Source organism: Erpetoichthys calabaricus, chromosome 14 (assembly GCF_900747795.2).
Source record: "Erpetoichthys calabaricus chromosome 14, fErpCal1.3, whole genome shotgun sequence".
Taxonomy (NCBI): domain Eukaryota; kingdom Metazoa; phylum Chordata; class Cladistia; order Polypteriformes; family Polypteridae; genus Erpetoichthys; species Erpetoichthys calabaricus.
The window spans coordinates 64,071,483-64,091,211 of NC_041407.2; the positions used below are offsets into that span (position 1 = coordinate 64,071,483).

The 19,729-nt window shown below is 39.6% G+C and overlaps 1 protein-coding gene and 1 long non-coding RNA gene across 2 annotated transcripts in view; one reads left to right on the top strand and one right to left on the bottom strand.

The window, feature by feature from the left end:
- The window catches only part of LOC114664543 (histone deacetylase 1), a 681,169-nt gene that overhangs the window by 334,438 nt on the left and 327,002 nt on the right, over positions 1 to 19,729 (top strand). The gene's annotated exons all lie outside the window — the stretch shown is intronic.
- The window catches only part of LOC127525859 (uncharacterized), a 127,407-nt gene continuing 112,608 nt past the window's right edge, over positions 4,931 to 19,729 (bottom strand). Inside the window, exon 4 of the long non-coding RNA XR_007933433.1 lies at positions 4,931 to 5,083. This is a non-coding gene — a long non-coding RNA (uncharacterized LOC127525859). The remainder of the gene's footprint in view (positions 5,084 to 19,729) is intronic.

Below are 19,729 nucleotides of genomic sequence, written 5' to 3' on the forward strand. Positions count from 1 at the left end.
ATCAAAGACAAAATGTAAGGCACAGGTCAGTACCATTTACTTCAAAAATACCATAACTAAGAAAGCCAAAATGAAAGCAAAACTCGTAGTCAATAAGCACACAGACGTCTCAACCCTAATGCATGCTATAAACCAGCGTCGGTCATGGGGGTCTACAGTGACTGCAGGTTTTTGTTACAACCCAGTTACTTAATAAGAAAACAATCCTCACCAATAACAATAATATCATGTCTTCTTAGTGTTTTAAGTCTGCAATGTCAGGTCATTCTTAAATTGTAGAATTTTCTTCCTTTCTAATGATATCATCAAATGAGTAATTTTCAATTCTTCACTTTCTCTTCAGTTTCCTTACGAGTCCAAAATTAAACCAAATCGTGAATGATGAATACACACGGCTGGAAATGGAGAGAAGCTAGATGGAGAACTGCTGGTTCCTTTGTCATTTGCATCTTATTGCTAATAAGGAGCAGTTAAAACCAGGAATACATCTGTTTAGGACTAAAATAAGCAATTAAAGGTTCAAAATCTTAACAAATGAGACAAATAAAATGAAGCAAAAAAATGTCACTTGAGCAATAAGTGCTACATCAGCAATGAATGAGATCTCATGAAGCAATTGGGAAAGAACAAAAACCTGAAGCCACTGCAGCCCTCCAGGACCAACGTTGATTTAAAGGGTCTGAGTCTTAAATAACAAATCAATTAAATAAAGTTAATTAGCAACAAAAACTGGTCACTAATTAAGAAAATAGCTAGAATGAAAACCTGTATGGAAATTTATCTACATGAATATTTACTGAATATTTTTATATTCAATCACACACTGGATAATTAGAATTAGCATGTATAATATGAATAAGCCCTTCTTTTAATCACGCACTTGTTTTACTATGTGATTATTATTTTTACAGTATATTGTAATGTCACAGCCAATATGGGAGCCTTAGTCTTAGTCTGAGTCTTACATAGAACTTCTCCATCAATGTAAAATGACAGTCGATGCCAAAGACTGGGTGGAAGATTAACAATAAGAAGGTGTAGTTGAAAAGGATACTGGACAAAGATGACAAAATGCCAAACATGTGTTGGCCATCAGCATAATGAATAACGAAAATGGATGGGCATAACCTAATAAAGTGGTTACGACTGCACAAAGGTGTTAAAATGCTGTTGCACATTAGCATAGGCGGGTATCTTGTCGGGGTATCTTATGTATATTAAGCGCTGTGTCTGGACAGACCACAGCTATTTATCAGCTTTAATAAACATTTGGATTGAAACCAGAAGGCCTTTGGACTCTGCAAGATTTCTTGGCTTTGGATATTATTGGTTTGGGATTTCATTCTACGACACCTGTAGCCACTGTGGCCTTCCAGGATCGGAGCTGGGCACCCCTGCTTTGAACAAAACACCATGAAATGTTTTTGTTATTCATCCACAAACCTGGACAAAGGTAAACACGGCGTGTAGGCTTAAATATTCTTCATGTGATGTCTCAATCAGAGTGACTTTCGAGGTAATAATGAGCTGTCATGTCCTGGCAGCAGATACTAAATTTAAACTCCCATTAACTCCAATTAAAAAATGATCATTTCAAAACCTAATGAATATTGCGTAAAATATTGAAATAACAGTAAGTAGTACAAAAGAAGTCAGACATAGTTCAAAACCCAGACAGAAAAATAAAAAGTCAAGTGGAAATATTTATTAAAACAAGAAAAAAATCAACAGTTACACCCATTCATAATACAGTCTGCCAACTAAAGCCACGGCACCTCGTACTTCTGACCACCTTAACGCAGAGTGGCCACTTTTGGTGTCACAATTGCACTTCTATAAGGGAAAACAGAAACCACCAACGCATTGGCCATAGTGAAGCTGATGCTCACTTCACTAGAAGCAAAAATATCATTTCAAATGTCTTCAACCATTTCATTGCTCACTTTCATTTTTTTAAGAAGTAAAGCAAGAACTTTGTTTTCTTTTCTTTGTTTTGGAGTGGAGTTGGGCTAAACGAACTGACGCTAGCTGTAATGGCAATCTCATCAAGCGCTTTAAGGCAGTTGTGTCCGCTGAACCTAATGGCCACTCTGCAACAGATTGGAGTTGCAGTCTTAGGTGGCTAAGAGCACAAATAGCAGAAGTACAAAGACCCCTAAAATGAAAGGAAACATTCTAACAAGTAACTCCTTCTGAATTTGTATTTTGGCCTATTTTAATGGACACTAAGTAATTTCATGAAATGTCTTTAAAATTTATTTTCAGCCCGACCACAAATAATTATAGGGTTGTGGACCCCCCAGGAGCCCTCCATATTTTGTACCAGTAACATTTTAGTTCAAGTATTACAAAAATGCACTGCTTAATTCTTTCCTCAATGTCACAAGACCTTAACAAAGGCTTCCTTTGGTCTTCACAACACTTATAAAACATCAGTAGACAGGTTATTCATCTCTGTGCTGTGTGGTATATTGACATGGTGGTAAAATGATCTTGCTAATGTGAATGATTCACAGATTTTATACTAAATATGGAATATCAAGAAAAAATATGTCTCAGTTAAGCCACCTCAGATCACTTCAAAGTGAAGGTTTGCTATTCGGTCACTTCACAGAGATGACTAAACACTTTACTGATGCAATGTAAGTGTGATGAAGACCCAAAGAAGCCTTTGTTAAGGTCTTGTCACTTATATTAGTATACAGTATGAGTAACAGGGACATTTTTGCAGTACCTAAACTAAAGTGTTACCTCCGTATCTTCACTCTAGGGCTGACTGCTGATGTCTGCGTTACTGCCTTTAAAGCATTGTAGCCATCGTCTGATGCTGCTTCCACTCGTGCACCTGCTTCCCTGTACTTATTGATGTAATTACTGAATTTCCTCCTTCACAAGAAATGAAATCAATTCACTTTGTTAAAATGACAGGTCCTTGTCAGCCATTTTGTCACACTAAACTCTAAATATGTGGCTGATACAGATTTTGTCTTTTTTCATTCTGGTGTGAGATGATAGTTATGGTAACCTGCATTTTGATAACGGGTGTGAGTTCAATATGCTCACTACTTTCAATGTGACTCTTAGTTGTTTAACTGGCACCATCAGTTTTCATTGCCTCCAGTCAGAGGAAACTTACAAATGAGTCTAAAAAGTAAAGTTTCAGCTGTATCACTCCAGGGCTGGACCACTGTCTCCACAATGGTGTTTTGATGATTAACACATGAAGGGCAATGAGATATCCAGACAGCAGGCCTGAAGTCACACATCAATCTGGTCTTGTTGCACTAAGATCTAGGCAGGTGATAAATGATGGGACTTCATCCCAGGGAGGCAACTTTAAAAGTCACTCAAAACAATACCCACCTTTTGTACTAAATGATTAATGGAGTCACTTTATGGTCAACACAAAAGTTTGGTACACCCCTGACTTCCATAACTACGACCCCCAATCTTCCCTTTCACTTTCCTCAGTGACTAAAGCTACATCCACACAACTACATTTTTGTTTAAAAATGTAGACATTAGTGTTCCTTTTGTCCACACTACCCCGGCATTATTAACCCTCAAAAATGGAGTGTGTTAAAAACTCTCTCCAGGACTGCACACTTCTGAAAACACCGGCTCAGCATTGCAGTGTGGAGGAATGAACACAAAGAGTTTTGAAAACGCAGAATTTCATTCCACTCTGATTTGTTCATACTCATCATATGGCCCTGCTATTTACAACGTCTCATTCCTGGATTGGTCACCCTACACAGAAGAAAACCATATTCGAACAAGAAGAGTTGCTTTCCATGGAGTTTGTTGTCATGCTTACCTGTATGTATCTAAATTGTTTAAGTTTTCTAATGAATCCCATGAGTACTGGCATAACCATCCAACCAATCCCTTTTCCTGTTCCTGTCGATGCACACATGCTCAGTATAGGCAAACGGCCGTAAGCAGAGATACATTTGTAAATGATGTGAAAATGCTAGTGTGGTCCATCCATTTTGAAACATTTTTGTAGCAGTGTGGATGTGGTGCAAGATGTAGAACATCAAATTATTATTTATGTTAAGTGTCTTAACCTGTCGTTTGTTGCCGTGGTAACATATGTAAATTAGATGGTGTTCTGATGTCATTAGTGTAAACCAGTAGTTCCCAAACTCAGTCCTGGGGACCCCCTGGGGCTGCAGGTTTTTGACCCAACCAACTTCTGTTTCTTAATTGGATTCCTGGCCTAATGAAGTGAGCTGTTATTCCCAGTTCCTGTGTTTTGGGGTCAATGAAGAAGTTACAAAAGTAAGTGTGTTAATACATTTTAATAGAAATTAAGCAGTCTTATCTGGATAATGTTTTTGTTTTTACTTTTTATTTATGTTCATCCTGATTTCCATTCTGCCTTTCCATTATAGACTAATTTTCGGGTCTCACGCTGAAGCAGTTGAAGCCTTCATCGTTTAGTGTTGTTCGCCCGGGTGTTTGTTTTGCATGTTTTAAATTGTCATTATTAGCATACAATGAAGGGAGCAGATCACACAGAATTCAGGAAAAATAATAGGAAAACATCAAAGAAGAGGTAAGCTTTTAAAGCTATAGCGAAAAATAGAATTTTTCTAAATGTCGTATACTGCTGTGCTTCTCTAAATGCAGAATAAGAAAAGAGAAAACAAAGACCAGCTAACTAAATGAGGTCATTTATTATCGATTATTATCACTTATTGTGAATCTGGTGGGAACAAAAACCTGCGGCCACAGGGGTCCCCAGGACCAAGTTTGGGAACATTTTGACTGTAACACCAAGACATATTTCATTCATATACAGCATGTTAGATGACAGTAAAAATGTTCACTTGAGTCTGCTCAGTCTTCACACTTCACACTGCTATGGTGTTTGTAAAGACCCTACATAAGGCAAAGTCTATTTAGACAAAATGAATTAATCTGCCAAAGCACTACACATTTTATTTGGATTAGCAGTGATACATTATTAAAAGTTAATCGCAGTCTTGAGAATCAGTTGACCTTATTGATGCTGAGCACACATCTTGTCCAATGCAGTATTTGGCTCTCAGGGATCTCAAATCCTATTGGACGTAACCTGGAAAAGAGAAAGCAGATGACGGAGGTCAGCTTTACATTGGTTGCATTTTGCAAGTACTGTAACTTTTTTGAGCCCAGGCAGAACAGTTGTGCTGTGGTTAGTGCTGCTTCCTTACAAACCCCATGAGTTGGGTTCAGTTTTCGAATTGGGGGAAGATGATTTTGGGATGGAGCTTAGTGTCCCCTTTCACAATTTTCAGTCAGAGGTAGATGTCAGGTGTCAATTGCCTGGATAGAGTGTGAGGTGTGGCGTGTGACTCTTGACAATTATCATCTGAAAGTGAGATGACTTTGTGAGAAAAGGGGAGTTAAATGTATCCTCAACAGCTCACCTCCTGTCCCTACAGTTGTGTCATTGTTATTCAAATTCATTCATAGCTGCTCTTAATTCTCAGAGCCACGTTGAATAGTACAATGTGACTTCCACTGTGAGAAGAAGCAAAGATCCTCTTAATATGTGTTTTATTTTAGTTTAATCTTGAGAAACATACCTTTCAGTGTAAAGGATGGACAGTCTGAGGTTTTCTGTCCACCTCCTTGCTGTGTCCTGATTGCATTCAAATGCCACCACCCAACTCGGCCATCTATGGAGGGGTGTGGCGAGCTTAGTACTCACTCTCTCCATTCCTCTGCGTTTTTACATTCTCTCCATATCCACATCTTTTTTCTCTTTCCTCCCCTAACTGTCCACTGACTGAGTGTGAGTGTTGGTAGCCAAACCACGACTGAGCAAATTGATAAGGTAAACAGGACCTTTTAGATTCACATATAGTCTCACAAAACACTAATGGCGTTTTCACATTCATAGTTCATTTACTTTGTTCTGAATCAGGGAGTTGTTTCAGTACTTTGTTTCAATTTCCAGTTTGTTCGGTCATGTTTCACATTGTAAACATTCAAGTATCAATAAACTTCCCATGAGCATGTTGTGGACTTCTTCTATGGCATGTCATGGACTTCTACAGGGTGGTCCAGATCTAATTATGCAATTATTGTATTGCATTGCATGAAAAGTTGCATAGTTGGACCACCATATACAGTGCATCCGGAAAGTATTCACAGCGCATCACTTTTTCCACATTTTGTTATGTTACAGCCTTATTCCAAAATGGATTAAATTCATTTTTTTCCTCAGAATTCTACACACAACACCCCATAATGACAACATGAAAAAAGTTTACTTGAGGTTTTTGCAAATTTATTAAAAATAAAAAAACGGAGAAATCCCATGTACATAAGTATTCACATACTTTGTCGATGCACCTTTGGTAGCAATTACAGTCTCAAGTCTTTTTGAATATGATGCCACAAGCTTGGCACACCTATCCTTGGCCAGTTTCGCCCATTCCTCTTTGCAGCACCTCTCAAGCTCCATCAGGTTGGATGGGAAGCGTTGGCGCACAGCCATTTTAAGATCTCTCCAGAGATGTTCAATCAGATTCAAGTCTGGGCTCTGGCTGGGCCACTCAAGGAAGTTCACAGAGTTATCCTGAAGCCACTCCTTTGATATCTTGGCTGTGTGCTTAGGGTCGTTGTCCTGCTGAAAGATGAACCGTCGCCCCAGTCTGAGGTCAAGAGCTCTCTGGAGCAGGTTTTCATCCAGGATGTCTCTGTACATTGTTGCAGTCATCTTTCCCTTTATCCTGACTAGTCTCCCAGTCCCTGCCGCTGAAAAACATCGCCACAGCATGATGCTGCCACCACCATGCTTTACTGTAGGGATGGTATTGGCCTGGTGATGAGCGGTGCCTGGTTTCCTCCAAACGTGACGCCTGGCATTCACACCAAAGAGTTCAATCTTTGTCTCATCAGACCAGAGAATTTTCTTTCTCATGGTCTGAGAGTCCTTCAGGTGCCTTTTGTTAAACTCCAGGCGGGCTGCCATGTGCCTTTTACTAAGGAGTGGCTTCCATCTGGCCACTCTACCATAGAGGCCTGATTGGTGGATTGCTGTAAAGATGGTTGTCTTTCCGGAAGGTTCTCCTCTCTCCACAGATGACCTCTGGAGCTCTGACAGAGTGACCATTGGGTTCGTGGTCACCTCCCTGACTAAGGCCCTTCTCTCCCGATCGCTCAGTTTAGATGGCCGGCCAGCTCTAGGAAGAGTCCTAGTGGTTTCGAACTTCTTCCACTTACGGATGATGGAGGCCACTGGGACCTTCAAAGCAGCAGAAATTTTTTCTGTAACCTTCCCCAGATTTGTGCCTCGAGACTATCCTGTCTCAGAGGTCTACAGACAATTCCTTTGACTTCATGCTTGGTTTGCGCTCTGTCATGAACTGTCAACTGTGGGACCTTATATAGACAGGTGTGTGCCTTTCCAAATCATGTCCAATCAACTGAATTTACCACAGGTGGACTCCAATTAAGCTGCAGAAACATCTCAAGGATGATCAGGGGAAACAGGATGCATCTGAGCTCAATTTTGAGCTTCACGGCAAAGGCTGTGAATACTTATGTACATGTGCTTTCTCAATTTTTTTATTTTTAATAAATTTGCAAAAATCTCAAGTAAACGTTTTTCACATTGTCATTATGGGGTGTTGTGTGTAGAATTCTGAGGAAAAAAGTGAATTGAATCCATTTCGGAATAAGGCTGTAACATAACAAAATGTGGAAAAAGTGATGCGCTGTGAATACTTTCCGGATGCACTGTATATAATATACTAGCTGTCCCCCGCAACTCCACCCACGTAGTAGTGAAACAGGACAAACTTTAAAAATCAATAAAAAAATTTTAAAAAATGTAATAATTTGTATTGATAAAAATTTATATTGATAGCTTTTGTATCCAATGGCCTCTTCATATACAATATTTTTGGTTTTGCTATCAGGGGTGAGAATGTAGCTGTGATCACTTTGCCAAAAATGTAAAAAGTTGCCAAGGTATCTCTGGCCAAGCTTAAGGTTGGTACACCCCAACATCAAATGTTGCCACTGTATCTGATAGTTTTGAGCTCTGATGGGAGAGTGTCCCCACGTGGGGAGAAGAGCACATGTTCATGATATCTCTGGCAATCAGCAGCTACACTCTAAAACACACGTAGCTCTGATTTCCCTCTCAAAAATGTCAAACATTACTCTTTAAGAATCTCTAGACGATAATGTCTGTTGAACAAATAGGTATCGCTAGCTAAGCGGAGGCAAGGTACGCTCCAACACATGGCTGGCATGTGAGTGAGGAGGGCCCCGCTTGGCTCCAATACACTTGACATCCCGTCTCCCCCTCCCCTCTGTCCGCAGCCTGTCTCTCGGATTTGCATGAACAAATCGCTTCCGTAACTGAACTATTACACTTAGCTTGATGAGAGAAGTCGCAAAATCAACCAGAACATTCAAGCAAATTATAGAAAAAAACCTGATCTAAATCCTTTAAGTAGTTCTCTCATGAAAAGTGGACAGATATACAGACAGACAGACAGACAGACGTTGGATTTTATATAGAGAGAGAGATGTATTTCTACCAGTGTATGTATTTATTTATTTACCTTTTAATTGTTTTTAATGATCCATGTTAATCCTTGGCTCATTAATTATGATTGAGATTCCGCTATTGCAGACAACAGACACTCAGCGCGACTACCACAGCACACAAAATGTCACACATAATGTGCAGTGTTTTCTGTAACTGTATTGGTGTTGCGTGGCAGATCACATTCAGATCTCATACAAACCGCTCCAGAGTTCACTTGGAACCCACCAAGACCACCCTTTCTAAGGGGTCCTGGTACAGTTGTTTTGGTCCACACCAGAGTGAGGTTGCCGTGTTCATATCTACTTAAATGAACCAGATTTTCAGGGAAATCGCAAAAGAGTTCGAAATGACTGGTCCAGATGAACTAGAAGTGACAACGCCTTAAAATTCATTTTGCAGGCCAATTTCTCAATTTCAAAATGTGAAAAACTCTGAAGGGTCTTTTTAGTTATTTTTTTTCTTCATTTTTTAAACATTGCACACTTTCATGTTTATCTGTGTTCTGTTCTGCAGCTGCCTAACCAATATAATCCGTTCTACACTGGAAAGATCAACTCTGTTTATGTCTTTGGTTCACATCACCACGTAGGAGTGCGTTAGTTTGATAAAATTGTTGCATGCTGCATATTTTCCACATGAAAACGCACTGAATTGCACCATTGTGCACATTACTCTGTTTTCTACATAAAACAAGCTCAGTACACAGAAAGTCACTGCCACCCCTCGCCATTCCCTAGCATCTACCAGTTCCTAGTCTTAGGATAAGCACACGTCCACTGTTTATTTACTTTTTCTTAAAGATCTTTGTATAAATATTAAATGACAGGTGCATGCATCCAGAATTAATGCATGAAAATGCAGCCAGACTTTAACTAACCTTCTCTTCTTCTTTTGTGAATAATATGAATTCACTTGAAGCGAAATCCAATTCATTTTGCAAAATGTTTTTGTGAAGTGACACAGTGAACTTTGCTGCAAATAAAATTTGGCTCAGATTGCTTCGGTCATCATTACCTGAGCCGACTCCAGTCAGACAGTCAGGGTCCATACTGCAATTTGAACCTTCATCACTGCCACTGTGTGCTTTCTTTACTCACTTTACTTTACTTACGGTTTACTGCATGAACAGTAGACCATTTGCCATCTGTCAGCTTCAGGGCAATGTGGGGGGCATCTCATAGTGGCTCTTTGGTACGAGTGCTGCCAGGTAGATGTTTACAGGTATAATGAATTAAACAGATAGAGAGGACAGATTAAGGTTTTGGGGGGATTACCTGTTTATTCGCTGGGGATCTGAGTAATTGTAGAAGACTAAAATTAAGGTCAAAGTGAATAAATTGGACATCTGACAATCAAGCACAGTTCCGCAGGATTTTTATGTATACAGGGCAGGAAGTGAAGTAAGCAGAGGAAATGAAATGATGTTGATGATGAGGGACGGAGACAACGTCATAATCAGAAGCCTGAAATAAAGGACTGGGGAGTGAACCCGTCAGTTTGGGTCGGAAGTGACATCGATCGAAAGGGACCTAGATGTGGAGTCATCTAATGGAGCTGGAACCGATGTTACCCAGGTGGACCTCTGAAAGGTGCACTCTTTAATCTTTTCTGTTGAAGAAGGGAGAAAGGCATTAGTACTCCGTTCTAAACCCCCACCTTTTGTTCTTTCGTTCTTCATCGGGCCCGTTGGCTGCCCCCTAATCGTGTGTGTGTGACACCGGTTACTGTTTAAACAGGTTTTGGGGTCACCAGTAAATAACCAACTTGAAACTGAATGATGTATTAGAACAGAAGCAGTAATGGTGTCAACTGGCGACTGTTTATAGATAATCATAGCACCAAACAGGAGGCTGTCACCTAAACAGCAAGATTAGTGTCTCGATGCATGCTCAATAATCCAGGTAAGGAAATCCTAGAAATTTGATTCTGTTCATCTGGACAAAGTTTTTAAGTGGGAGAAATATTTCGAGACTTATCCAAGTCTCTTCCTCAGTCTCAATTGACTCAGGCCAGGACTCCGCAGTCTATTTACATCTACAGGATAGTGGTCACTCCTTTAAAGATGAAGAGGTGCACATCCTGGACAGGGAGGAGCGCTGGTTTGAGAGAGGAATCAAGGAGGCCATTTACGTGAAAAAGGAACGACCATCTCTGAACAGAGGAGGGGGCCTAAGGGTACATCTGTCGCCATCTTACAATGCTGTGATTGCAGCCATTCCTCAACACTCTATGAATGGTTCACACGTCTACTAATCAGTGGACAATTTGCATATCACTGATCAACTGGCCCTTTGTCAATGGTGCTAGTCTCTGTGATTAAGCAAAGGTACTGTTTATAAGGTTGGGGAAACCTGCAGTCAATTGAGACTGAGGAAGAGACTTGGATAAGTCTCAAAATATTTCTCCCACTTAAAAACTTTGTCCAGATGAACAGAATCAAATTTCTAGGAGCAAGATTAGTGGTGTACTGAAAAGAGGATACTGGACTGGAGTTATGAATCAGCAGCACCCGTCACTGAGCCACCCTTACTTTTCTCTCATTTAACTTATGTGTCTAAATCAAAAAGGTGCAAGTCCCCTAAACCAGAATGGCAGAACAGTTACGAGACCTTCAAGAATGATATGAACAAAAGGCTTTTATAGCCTGAACTTCATCTGATCCCTTTAAATGCCTCAAACTAATCTCTGCTGGGGAAGAAAATAAACTTTAGCTGGAATCCCACTAAAACCACAATGCAGTAGCTGTTCAATCATTATTTTAGTTGGCAAGTATTTATGAGTACTCTGTCTTGAGCTGGCACCCCACCCATCCAGGATGAGTTTCTGCCCATTGTTGATGGGATTGCTCTCCTGACAACCCCGACCAAGACAAGAGACGTGTTGAAAATATATTTATGGTTTTTGATGAGCACCACCCCAAGTATCTGTAAATGTTCTGTTATTTTTCATTAAAACAATTTGACCAGGGTAAGATAACATTCTCAGACCCATTTAATAAAAATCAGGGCTGCAGGGTTCCAGGATCTGACCAATGTACTGTACAAAAGTGAGATTAAAATATGTAAAGAACTCATCTTAAATAACAGATCCAGAAATGGCACTCCATATAATGCTAATTTTTCTAATGATTTTATTAAATGTAACCATTTGCGGAATTAAAACACGCCTGGGTAGATCTTAATGTGAAGCACTCCATAGAAATCCTTATTCATTTGGCCACCCTGCCTAGTAAGTGCACACAGATTTGAAACATGTACAAAATATGTTCAGTGTTCACCAGCTATGTGTTTTGCACACGGAGCCATTCTGTTTTTATCTGATTAGAATGAGATCCATAAAATTGCTATTTGCTTGAGGCCAGCACGGCAGGAGACTGGAAGTGATTTTCAGCCTGGTCACTGTCTATGTGGAATCTATGCAAGTTTTACTCTGACTGTCCTCCATGCTAAGGATGTGCAGGTCAGATGAAGTGGAGAATATAAATTGACCCAGTATGAGTTAGTAAACGGTGGTGGATTTTCCTTAAGTATTTAAAGAAAATGGTTCCAACTAAACTCCTTTTATTAAATGGATCAGAGGGAGCATGAACAGCTCAGTCTGGAATGGCACATGCTGACAAATCAGGGAGCGCTAAGCTTACATAGACAGATATTTTTCATAACACACATCATGCCATATAGTATGTGTGAATAATAAGGTTATTAAAACAGTTTAAAAGTCTAAGATTATGGATTTTCCAGACTAGTGGTGAGTTATATGAAAATGGCTGCATTTCACAACATGATTTTTTCAAACGGCACACATTTCTCTATTAGAAAAACATGGCGCTCCCCATTTAATGGCTGTTGGATTCATGAGAAACAAGTCTAACACTGTGTGGCAGAGAAAACATTCAGACTTTATTACAGATGATACCAGCGCTACTTCCGTTCTGCTCCTTTCTTCTCTACTCCTGTTCTCTTGTATCGATCGTACAGAACCCCAATCTATTTCTCTCCAGTGTATGTATTACTAGAGTTTCGTACCATGTTAGCCATTATGAATGTAGAGAAAAGCCAAGCAAAATGACACCTTTTATTGGCTAACTAAAAAGATTACAATATGCAAGCTTTCGAGGCAACTCAGGCCCCTTCTTCAGGCAAGATGTAATCATTGTATTGTAATCTTTTTAGTTAGCCAATAAAAGGTTTCATTTTGCTTGGCTTTTCTCTTCTCCAGTTTACAGTAATCCCTCCTCCATCGCGGGGGTTGCGTTCCAGAGCCACCCGCGAAATAAGAAAATCCGCGAAGTAGAAACCATATGTTCATGTGGTTATTTTATATATTTTAAGCCCTTATAAACTCTCCCACACTATTATAAACATTTCACCCACAATTATACAGCATAAACCCTTTGTATTCTCTTAGATATTAGGTAAGATTCGTTGAAATTATGTATGTAAACACAGTAAAACCTAAATATTATTTTAAAGATATCGAGCGTCTCTGATATCACATATGTTACAGCCATTACGACAGACAGGCCACCATCAATAAATACGCACAATGCAAGAAAATTTGTATACAATAAAATGTGTGTACAGTGACACTAAACTATGTACATGTAATAAGTACTGTACGTAAATAATTAATTATGGTTACTCACCAACAATGACACGACGACTTGTCTGATAACGATGAGTTTAATTTTACTGCACAACAAAGGATAGCATTACAGCTCTTCTAAAGGAGCCTCTTCAGGCGACTGTGTAGCACCGCCGTTGTTCTTCTTCCATCACTCTTCAATCCAAATCCCTAAAGCAGATTCCATCCAGACTACTGCCTTACAACGTCCACTTGCAACTCATTTTATGCCCTGGTTAAAAGACACTGCGGCCGTAGATCTTATATGCTTTTCCTCCTTTTTAAATAAAAAGAATCGTGGACTCATTTATGCTGTAATGGTGTCCTGCAGCGGTGTAGCTGTTTCCTTCCTTCAACATATCCAAAACTTTTACCTTTTCTGCAATCATTTGCATCTTCTGTTGGCGCTTGTGCACGTTAATGCTGAATGAGTGAGATTAGTACTTCCTGGTTAATGCAGCACTCCGTCGCTAAGCCAATCAGCAGCACACAGGAACTTAACCGCATGCTCTGATTGGGTAGCTTCTCAGCCATCCACCAATAGAGTCCCTTGTTTCAATTCAAATGCGTCCCTTGTTTGAATTCAAATGGGCAAATCAACTGAGGAAGCACATGTACTGTAGACCGCAGACATCCGCGAAGCAGTGAAAAATCCGCGACATATATTCACATATGCTTACATTTAAAATCCGCGATGAAGTGAAGCTGCGAAAGACGAAGCGCGATATAGCGAGGGATCACTGTATCTGAAATGTTTTCTTTTTGGAAGCGTTTGGTGAAATTCACCAAAATCAGCTCTCTATACTTCTATGTAGGAAGTTAATTTATAACATTCCTTCCCTTGTTGTTGTGGAATGTTAGACAATGTGGCACCCCAGGAATTCACGCATATAGTGCATCTCTTAAGGACATGAGATGTAATACATTTTAATGGTTTCTATCAAGTCTGTGTATTTATTTTATGCTGTAGATGATTATTTGGAAAGTGAAAATGCTAGTGTCACAAGTGCCTCTGGGAATTATTGTGCATAAAGTAGAAAAACTGGGACATAAGAAACATAAAGAAAACTATTTTTGAGACCTGGCATGATCAAAACCAGAAGATTACAAAGTTAACCGAGTGAACCGAAAGCACAGGGCCAAAGCACAAATCAAAGTCAAAAATATTTAAGAGCTGAAACAAGTTGGTAAGCGTAATGCGAAGTTATGCCAAGAAATGACTGTTGCCCTTAGACGCATGGTATCTTTGACTTTGGCAAAATGGTCCTTGGCCCAAAACACTTCATTAGACTGCTAAATATCTCTCTCTATATAAAATCCAACGTCTGTATGTCTGTCTGCTTTTCACGAGAGAACTACTTAATGGATTTAGATTTGGGTATTTTTCTATAATTTGCTTGAACATTCCGTTTGACTTCTCTCATTGCTCTAAGTATTATAGTTTGGTTCCAGCACCAATTTATTAGCACGAATCTAAGGCTGGGCTCAGGGGAGTGGGAAGCGTGACGTCAGGAGTGGGAAGCCATGTGGGGTCCTCTTCCATTCACGCGCCAGCCTCCGTTCAAGTCGCTCTACCTCTCGCCACGTGTTCCTTGCCTCCGCTTAGCTAGCGATACCTGTTTGTTTAGCGGACATTATCATCTAGAGATTGTTAAGGAGTAACGTTTGACATTTTTGTGAGAGAGATCAGAGCTACGTGTGTTTTAGAGTGTAGCTGCCACAAATATCACAGCCACATGCTTTTCTCCTCACGCGGAGGATGCTCTCCCATCAGAGCTGAACACGATCAGATACAGTGCCAATGTTTGACGCTGGAACGTACCAACCTCCAGCTTGACCAGGCATACCTTCCCAACTTTTTACATTTTTGGCAAAGAGATCATATCTACATTCTCGCCCCTGATAGCAAAACCAAAAAATATTGTATATGAAGAGGCCCTCAGATAAGAAAGCTATCAATATAAAATCTTCTCAATACAAATTTATTTTTTTTAGTGATTTTTAAAGTTTGTTCTGTTTCACTACTATGCGGGCGGGGACGGCTAATATGTAATAAAACATTTATATGCATAATAATACCAAAGAGGGAACCAATACAATTAAACAATAGGTGTCTAAGTAAGCATAAAATACTGCTTATTATGTCCTGGGGACAGCTACCTTGCTTTCCCACACACCACATTATCTCGTCCTGTTGTCACATACAGTCAACTCTCAATTCATATTTGGACGACTCATTTCACAGGGTCACTTCTGGGGTCAGATCTGGAATAATATGTAGAGTCAGATGACCACTGGAAAATTAGTGGCCTTATCTCCAAATTCTCACATGGATGTCAATGAGGGGGCATGGGCTACTGTACTTATAAGTCTGCAGTTTGTACTTCAAGTCTTCCGAGCCTGGGAATCTACACCTTGTCTTGCCCTGAGACCCATCTGGCACTCTCTGGGCCTTTCCGGTGCTCAGTAAAACTCTTTGTGACTGCAGTCACTCCCTCTGGCACTTCATTATACTATCAAGGCAGAGAAAGCTGTCTCCACACTGAAGTGCATCTGGTTTGTTTGCTGAACACAACTGAAAAAAAGAGGTAATTGTTTGTACTTCTTGTGGCCATTAAAAGTCATTCTTGCCTTCCAGTCACACTGAAATATATTCTGTGATCGCCTAAAGGCATGGATTCCTAGGCTGCCTGGTCACTACAAACACAGCAGATTTTCTGAGTTTAAAAGCCTTCATTACTGAGAATCTGGATTTTCCATTATCTGAAGATTTGTGGTCATATCTTAGAAAAACCCTGGGTATCAACTGAGTGGAAATTTGTTCACTTTCCCAGGGCTACTGTAAATACTTTGTTTATCAGGATAGTGTCTTCTAATCTTTAGTTACACAATGGTGACTCACTTGAAAAGACCTGTACAGCAAGAAAGCTGCTAGCAAATTTTGGTGACAAGGATGATGCGAAAATAAAATTATTTACCTGTACAAAATAATTGTAAGTTTTTTAAAATGAAAATACTGAAAAAAACTGAATGGGCTACTGAATATAGAAACCAAAACTATGACATCGAATTAACGAACAATGCTAAAGAAAGTCAGCAGCTACAGGCGTATCTGAAGAACAGTAGTCCTCAAATGGCTACTAGAATATTAAGAAGAGACACAATTCTTCAAAAACTTGGTTTTTCCTCAAATTAGGATGTACTTCTTTTTTGGCCATGATGGCTATAAGAGTTATGGATTATTGAAAAGCTGAAGCTGTGTCTTCTTTTCCTTCAAATCAATAGGCAGGCAGTTGAGGACCGACTAGCAAGTTAGGCCGCCATGAAAGCTGGTAAATGCAATCGTCACTTGAACGGTTGAAGAGCTAACCAGATTCCACTCCAATCCATCATAAGTAAGAGACTGCAACAACATGGCCTATACTCTTAAAACCAATGGATCTTTAATGACGTCTTCGCTGGGTTGTATGGCTCCTTGGTGAACCTTTGCTTGACAAAGCACCATTTCATTCTGGGAAGGGTAATTTGCATATCTTTGTGATTTGAAAACCTTCCTAATATGTAGAAAAAAAAACCTAAAATATTTAATGTATGTTACACTACGTTGTAGGACACTAAGAGATTAAGAAAACCTGAATGCAGTCTATGTTATTATGGGGACCAAGAGTCCTTTTAAAATCAGGAACCCATTGGGATTTTATCATTCTATTACCATCTAGTCATGTTTATTTACTGTATGAAAAAATATAAAGCAATTTTTTCTGGAACCTTCATGCAGATGGGTCTTTTGAGAACCAAAAATGTTTCCCCAGTGGCATTGCTTTGAAGAGCCACACTGGCTCCTTTATTTTTAAGAGTGAGTAAGGAGCCTAAACACTCAATGACTGGAAAAAACATTTGTCTGGTTTGAAGAATCCCTGTTCTTGCCAGTTCATACTAATGGGAGAACCATGAGGTTAGGGATGCATCATTGAGATCTCTATTCTCATAGCATTGCTGATGGTTTAATGCAAGATTATAGCATTGGTTTAATGCCAAGTGATATCAAACCTGCTTTTGTCAATACCTCCATTTAGGCCAGTTATGCCATGCCTGTAAAAAGCATTTACCTCCTTGGAAGATTTTACAATTTATTCTTATACAATATTGAATCACAGTGGATTTAGTTTGACTTTCCTGAAATGAACAACAGAAGTAAAAAATGGATCTCTGCAAAGTGGTCCAAATCAATTACACATATAAAACACAAACTTATTATTCTCATAAGTATTCACTCCCTTCATGACGATATTTAGTAGATATACCTACAGTATGCCAGCCATGACAGCCTTGAGTCTGTGTGCACAGGTCTCCATCAGCTTTGCACATCTGCAGTTTTCCTCCCTTCTTCATTGCAAAACTGCTCAGCTCTGTCAGTTTGCATGGAGGCTGCTAGTGAATAGCCACAAATTTTGAGATCTGGACTCTGATTTAGCCACCCCAGGACCCCATGTTGTTGTTAAGCCATTCCTGTGCAGCATTGACTTTATACTTGGTGTTGTTGTCTTGCTAGAAAACAAATCTTCTTCCAGGTTTCTTGGGGACTGTGTCAGGTTTTCCTCCAGGATGTCCTGGTTATGTTGCTGCATTCATTTCACTCTTTACCCTCACAAGCCTTCCATGGCCTGCTGCAGAGAACCTTGCCCACATTATGATGTTGCCACCACTATGCTTCATGGTGGGGATGGTGTATTTTTAATAAAATGCAGTGTTTGGATTACACCTAACATGGTGTTTAGTCTGATGACCAAAAAGCTCAAATTTGGCCTAATCAGACCTTAGAACCTTAGTCCAGTTGACTTCAAAGTCTCCCATGTGTCTTCTGGCAAACTCTTGCCAAGATGCCACATGTATTTTTTAACAGTGTCTTTCTCTTTGTCATTCTTCCATAAAGCTACAAATGAGGAAGCACTCAAGTACAGTTATCGTCTGCACAATCTCTCCAATGTGAGCCTCTGTAACTTGTGACTCATTCAGAGTTCTCGTAGGTCTCTTGATGGCCTCTCTCATTAGTCTTCTTCTTCATGATCACTCACTTTTCAAGGATGGTCTCTTCTAGGCTGATTCACAGCTGTGTTGTTCTCTTTCCATTTCTCAATGATTGATTTAACTGGACTCCAAGGAATATTCCATGACTTGAATATTTTCTTGCCTGACTTATGCCTTTCATGGAGCTGCTTGGAGTGTTTTTTTTGTCTTCATTGTGTAGGTTACACCTCAATACACCACAAGATGGACCTTTCAGTTGCAGGTGAATTTATACCACAGTCAATTGAACCCCCCCCCCCCCCCCCAATAAACTAATTATTTGACTCTAAAACCAATTATCTGCACCAGTGATGATTTTAGGGGGTGAACACTTAGGTGATCAATTATTTTGTGTTTTATAGTTGTATTTAATTTAGACTAGGGGGCTTCGCCCACTGCTCGCTTCACTCACCACCCCTGGCCCGCGCTACATGCCAGCCACTTCATGTCCCTGCTGCTTGCGCATGTGGATTTCATTTTCGTGATCTTTACTATTAGTTTTTTTGAATTTTAGTACTTTCATAATCTCTAACCTGCTGTGCATGTGTATCGTGCCAACGTTTTTGAACCTCTTTACGATGTTCTACTTTGTCTTCTACTCTTTGTCTTTTATTTCCGGCCCCGCTTGGAGCTGAGAGCGTAGGAACTGTGTCTGACAATAGCATTCACAAGAATGAGAAGTGAGTGGACCGTGGGTGTGCCAGCCACTTCCCATCTCTTCCACTTGTGTATCTGGATTTCACTTTCACCAAACACCAAATCTTTTAATTCTCGTGGATATGCCTCTTCATTTGGAAGAAACACTATTTTTACCTGATAGCAACACAAATTAGATGATCTACAAGTCTCTGACTGAAAGTTTAAATCTGAACAATATATTCAATATCTTTTCGCTGTTTCGTTATTTCACCGAGTAATAATTTCTGTTTGTTAGCGCTAATGCAATCTTTACTATAATTTTTTTTAGACTTTCGAATTTTAGTACTTTCATTAATGAGGTTCTACTTTGTCTTCTACTCTTTGTCTTTTCTTCTTCTACTGTTTGTCTTTTATTTCCGCCCCCACTTGGACCTGTTACGTTTTCACTTCATCTCTTGGCACAAAATCTCGTCTCGCAAGACATGAAATTTTCTGTCTGAAAAAGTCTCATCTAATCCCAAGATTTTTTATATAATAGAGAGACCATTTTGCAGAGATCTATTTCCCCTTGACAATAAAGAGTCTTTTTCTGTTGATCAGTGTCAAAAAAAGGCAAATTAAATTCACTGCAATTCAATGTTGTACAACAAAAAATTGTGCAAACTCCTAAGCAGATGAATATTTTTTATAGGCTCTGCGTACTCTTCTTCAAATTTGCCTTTACGTGGTCACAAATGTCCTGGATCTATTTTTTTGGGAATGAGTTGTATGAGACAAATTGAAAAAAAGTTCTTCAAAATATAGATCTTCAAACAGCTAATCAGTTGCACCCATAGGATA